The sequence below is a fragment of the Syngnathus leptorhynchus genome, chromosome 2, assembly GCF_054491065.1.
Source record: "Syngnathus leptorhynchus isolate UIUO chromosome 2, UIUO_Slep, whole genome shotgun sequence".
In the NCBI taxonomy this organism is placed as follows: Eukaryota; Metazoa; Chordata; class Actinopteri; order Syngnathiformes; family Syngnathidae; genus Syngnathus; species Syngnathus leptorhynchus.
Window position 1 is genome coordinate 25,954,576 of NC_141196.1, and position 5,919 is coordinate 25,960,494.

The following is a 5,919-nucleotide window of genomic DNA, read 5'->3' on the forward strand; positions in this document are numbered from 1 at the left end:
GACTGTTTTCCGGACGCCGGCCGCGGTTCGCGGGGGCTCTAGGTGGTCTGACGCTGCCGCGGGGTGAGATGGATCGGGCTGGACCCGGCGCAGCCGAAGCCGAGGACGCGGAACCTCGAATGCGACCCTCGCGGACCCCTAAACGAGAGGAGCTGCGCCCGGCCTCGTAAGACACCTCTTCTCCGGTGCTAGGTCGACCCCGACGCCGCTGGCCGCCGCCGCCGCCTTGCCGCTATCCCTCCGCACGTTTGGGGCCGGTGGCGACCCGCAGGACGGCCGACAACTCGCTCGTTTGGCGGGGCGATGCAAGGTTAGGCGAACTGGGCGGTAACTCGGGTTAGTCGAGGGGACTTCGCGGTGGACAGGGGGGTGCGAATCCGGCCGGGCGGCCCTTCGATGGAGCCTGGTGCAGGGACATTCAATGGGATGAGCCGCGCTCGCCGCGGAACCTTCGAGCGCCGCTACTCAGCAAGTAAACGAGAGGGAGCTGCGCCCGGCCTCGTAAGACGCCTCTTCTCCGGTGCGAGCGCCCCGACGCCGCTGGCCGCCGCCGCCGCCTTGCCGCTATCCCGCCGCGCGTTTGGGGAGGGAGGGCGACCCGTAGGACGGCCCGCCGACTACACGACCGTTTGGCAGAGCGAGTGCAAGGTTAGGCGAGCTGGGCGGTAACTCGGGTTAGTCTGGGGAGACTCGCGGTGGACAGGGTGGCGCGAATCCGGCCGGGCGGCCCCATCGATTAAGCATTGGTAGGGAGCCGAGGATGAGCCGTGCGAAGTGGCCTCGGAGGCGGTCCGTGGGGGACGACGGGGGGGGACGGGCGTCGGCCCTCCGGCCCGAGCAGAGAACGTTCGGTCACCCAAGCGGGAATCTGCGCCCCGGCCCGAGTCGGACTCGGTCGGTGCGGCCCGCTGAGGCCCTCAACTATTCCCGTACGCGGGGGTCGGGAGCTGCGGCGCTGCGCCGGCGACTTACCCGCGCGAGGCACGCACTGCGTGCGGCCAGGATGCGGAGTTGGATCGGCGCTGGTTAGGAACCCTCGGGGAACGAAGGCGGACGGCGGCCAGCCGGCGCCGACGAACCCGTCGGGGAGGGGGCTGGTGGCAGGCGCGATCGGCACTATTGCTGACTGCCGGGAGGGAAGCTGCGCCCCGGCCGAGTCAGACTCAGCCGTTGCGGCCCCCCCGAGCCCGCAGCGCGTAGCGCGGAAGCCATACGCCCCCCCGATGCGGAGCGACAGACGCCCCCGCGACCGCGGTTGGTCGGGAAGGCTTTTCGGATAGAGGTCGGACGGTGTGTGTGGACGGCTTCCCGTGGTGCCGCCGCTATCAAGCCGGAGGGTTTGAGAAACGACATTCGCGGAAGGACCGGCGCGGCCGGCGGACGCTCGCACGCGCGGCGCCCGACACTCAGCCGCTCGCTCGGCCTCCGTGGATCGTGGCTAGGTGGGATGGATGCCAAACCGGGTCGTCTCGGTCTCGCCGCAGTACGGTCGCGCCGGGGCCTGCGGGGCGGCGCGGGGAGCGCACGCTCACGCGGCGGCCGGGGCGCTAGAGTGCGACCCGCAGTGGGTAGGAACCGTCCACCCGACGTCGGACGAGCCGAGGCCGATGGGGGCCCTACCAAGGCGGGTCATGAGTGCCAGTCGGTCAGTTGGGTGAGGGGGTACTCGGAGGCCCGCCGGGAGCAGACGGGCGACCGGGGATGGGGGGCGTACGCGGGCGGGCGCCGGGAGAAGACGGCCCGTCCGGGGTCGAATCTCGGCCTGTGTTTTCGGAGCCGGCCGGGCATCACGCTCCCTCCTTGGATGGACAACATTCGTAGTTGACACTTTGTGTCATTTTATCCGAGCGGGCGGGCGCCTCGAGAGGCGGACCGTCCGGGGCGACTCTCGGCCTGTGTTTTCGGAGCCGGCCGGGCCTCACGCTCCCTCCTTGGATGGACAACATTCGTAGTTGACACTTTGTGTCATTTTATCCGAGCGGGCGGGCGCCGCGAGGCGGACCGTCCGGGGCGACTCTCGGCCTGTGTTTTCGGAGCCGGCCGGGCATCACGCTCCCTCCTTGGATGGACAACATTCGTAGTTGACACTTTGTGTCATTTTATCCGAGCGGGCGGGCGCCGCGAGGCGGACCGTCCGGGGCGACTCTCGGCCTGTGTTTTCGGAGCCGGCCGGGCATCACGCTCCCTCCTTGGATGGACAACATTCGTAGTTGACACTTTGTGTCATTTTATCCGAGCGGGCGGGCGCCTCGAGAGGCGGACCGTCCGGGGCGACTCTCGGCCTGTGTTTTCGGAGCCGGCCGGGCCTCAAGCTCCCTCCTTGGATGGACAACATTCGTAGTTGACACTTTGTGTCATTTTATCCGAGCGGGCGGGCGCCGCGAGGCGGACCGTCCGGGGCGACTCTCGGCCTGTGTTTAAGGAGCCGGCCGGGCATCACGCTCCTTCCTTGGATGGACAACATTCGCAGTTGACACTTTGTGTCATTTTATCCGAGCAGACGGGCGCCTCGAGAGGCGGACCGTCCGGGGCGACTCTCGGCCTGTGTTTTCGGAGCCGGCCGGGCATCACGCTCCCTCCTTGGATGGACAACATTCGTAGTTGACACTTTGTGTCATTTTATCCGAGCGGGCGGGCGCCTCGAGAGGCGGACCGTCCGGGGCGACTCTCGGCCTGTGTTTTCGGAGCCGGCCGGGCCTCAAGCTCCCTCCTTGGATGGACAACATTCGTAGTTGACACTTTGTGTCATTTTATCCGAGCGGGCGGGCGCCGCGAGGCGGACCGTCCGGGGCGACTCTCGGCCTGTGTTTAAGGAGCCGGCCGGGCATCACGCTCCTTCCTTGGATGGACAACATTCGCAGTTGACACTTTGTGTCATTTTATCCGAGCAGACGGGCGCCGCGAGGCGGACCGTCCGGGGCGACTCTCGGCCTGTGTTTTCGGAGCCGGCCGGGCATCACGCTCCCTCCTTGGATGGACAACATTCGTAGTTGACACTTTGTGTCATTTTATCCGAGCAGACGGGCGCCGCGAGGCGGACCGTCCGGGGCGACTCTCGGCCTGTGTTTAAGGAGCCGGCCGGGCATCACGCTCCTTCCTTGGATGGACAACATTCGCAGTTGACACTTTGTGTCATTTTGTTCGGCCTGTGTTTAAGGAGGCGGCCGTCCTCCACTCGGTCCGTGTTTAAGGAGCGACACTCGCGCTCCGGTTCGGCCTGTATTTAGGGAGGCGGCCGTCCTCCGCTTGGTCTGTGTTAAGGGCGACACTCTGTCCATGTTTGAGGAGCCTGGCCCTGACGCTCCTCTCCGGCCTGTGTTTAAGGAGGCGGCCGTCCTCCCCTTGGTCCGTGTTAAGGGCGACACTCGGTCCATGTTTGAGGAGCCTGGCCCTGACGCTCCTCTCCGGCCTGTGTTTAAGGAGGCGGCCGTCCTCCCCTTGGTCCGTGTTAAGGGCGACACTCGGTCCATGTTTGAGGAGCCTGGCCCTGACGCTCCTCTCCGGCCTGTGTTTAAGGAGGCGGCCGTCCTCCCCTTGGTCTGTGTTAAGGGCGACACTCGGTCCATGTTTGAGGAGCCTGGCCCTGACGCTCCTCTCCGGCCTGTGTTTAAGGAGGCGGCCGTCCTCCCCTTGGTCCGTGTTAAGGGCGACACTCGGTCCATGTTTGAGGAGCCTGGCCCTGACGCTCCTCTCCGGCCTGTGTTTAAGGAGGCGGCCGTCCTCCCCTTGGTCCGTGTTAAGGGCGACACTCGGTCCATGTTTGAGGAGCCTGGCCCTGACGCTCCTCTCCGGCCTGTGTTTAAGGAGGCGGCCGTCCTCCCCTTGGTCTGTGTTAAGGGCGACACTCGGTCCATGTTTGAGGAGCCTGGCCCTGACGCTCCTCTCCGGCCTGTGTTTAAGGAGGCGGCCGTCCTCCCCTTGGTCTGTGTTAAGGGCGACACTCGGTCCATGTTTGAGGAGCCTGGCCCTGACGCTCCTCTCCGGCCTGTGTTTAAGGAGGCGGCCGTCCTCCCCTTGGTCTGTGTTAAGGGCGACACTCGGTCCATGTTTGAGGAGCCTGGCCCTGACGCTCCTCTCCGGCCTGTGTTTAAGGAGGCGGCCGTCCTCCCCTTGGTCTGTGTTAAGGGCGACACTCGGTCCGTGTTTAAGGAGCGGCCCTCGCGCTCCGGTTCGGCCTGTATTTAGGGAGGCGGCCGTCCTCCGCTTGGTCTGTGTTAAGGGCGACACTCGGTCCGTGTTTAAGGAGCCGGCCCTGACGCTCCTCTTCGGCCTGTGTTTAAGGAGGCGGCCGTCCTCCACTTCCTTCCATGCACCACCACATTCGCAGTTGACACTTTGCCATTTTTTCAGAGAGGTGACACTTAGTCGTTTTTTCGAAAGTTGACACTTAGTCGTTTTTTCGAAAGTTGACACTTTGCCGTTTTTTCAGAGAGGCGACACTTAGTCGTTTTTTCGAAAGTTGACACTTAGCCGTTTTTTCGAAAGTTGACACTTAGCCGTTTTTTCGAAAGTTGACACTTAGCCGTTTTTTCGAAAGTTGACACTTAGTCACTTTTTCGCCACAGTGACACCTCCAGCGCGTGCCACGGCGCTTTTCAGGTCTTCTATCCGACCTTGTGCTGTCGAGGACGGCGTGTCCGACGCCGTGGGGAGACCAGCACCATCTCCTCCATACTCGTAAACGGGGTGCTTTGGAAAACGGGGGGAAAGTCGATGAGTACACTGACTACTGGGACCATTTCATTGTACTCTGGCGCACCTGAAGACCAAAAAAGGTACTGCACCTTAGCCCGGGTACCTCACCCCCTGGTACCTCGAGGAGAACTTAGAAAAATTTCGACAAATTTTTGGTGAGCTCCAGGGAGAGAGGCTGATTTTTCGCTTTTTGAGGCCGACCGCCGAACCGGCGCGGGGCGGACTCACAAGCCCCCCAGAGCCGTGGGCACTTAGTCGTTTTTTCAGAGAGGCGACACTTAGTCGTTTTTTCAGAGGCGACACTTAGTCGTTTTTTCGAAAGTTGACACTTAGCCGTTTTTTCGAAAGTCGACACTTAGCCGTTTTTTTGGAAAGTTGACACTTAGTCGTTTTTTCGAAAGTTGACACTTAGTCGTTTTTTCGCCACAATTGGCTCTGAGCTCCAGGGGGAGAGCCTGGTTTTGCCTTATTTCAGGCCGGCTGGGGAACCGGCGCGGGTCGGATGCACGAGCCCGGCAGAGCCGTGGGCACTTAGAAAATTTTCGCCGATTAAGCTGGGACCTCCAGGCGGAGACCGGCATTCCTCGTCCTCGGGGTTCGACCCAGGAACCGGCGCTGGGCAGACGCCGTAGCCACGCAGAGCCGTGGGCACTTAGAAAATATTCGCCAAGTTGGCTCTGAGCTCCAGGCGGAGAGGCTGGTTTTGCCTTATTTCAGGCCGGCTGGGGAACCGGCGCGGGTCGGATGCACGAGCCCGCAGAGCCGTGGGCACTTTGCCATTTTCTCAGAGTCGACACTTAGTCGTTTTTTCAGAGAGGCGACACTCTGTCGTTTTTTCGAAAGTTGACACTTTGCCGTTTTTTCAGAGAGGCGACACTTAGCCGTTTTTTCGAAAGTTGACACTTAGCCGTTTTTTCGAAAGTCGACACTTAGCCGTTTTTTCAGAGATGTGACACTTTGCCGTTTTTTCGAAAGTCGACACTTAGCCGTTTTTTCAGAGATGTGACACTTAGAAACTTTTTGCCAAGTTGGCTGTGAGCTCCAGGAGGAGACCGTTATTTTTCGTCATTCGAGGCCGACTGCGGAACCGGCGCTGGGCGGACGCCAAAGCTCGGCAGGGCCGTGGGCACTTAGAAACTTTTTGCCAAGTTGGCTGTGAGCTCCAGGAGGAGACCGTTATTTTTCGTCATTCGAGGCCGACTGCGGAACCGGCGCTGGGCGGAC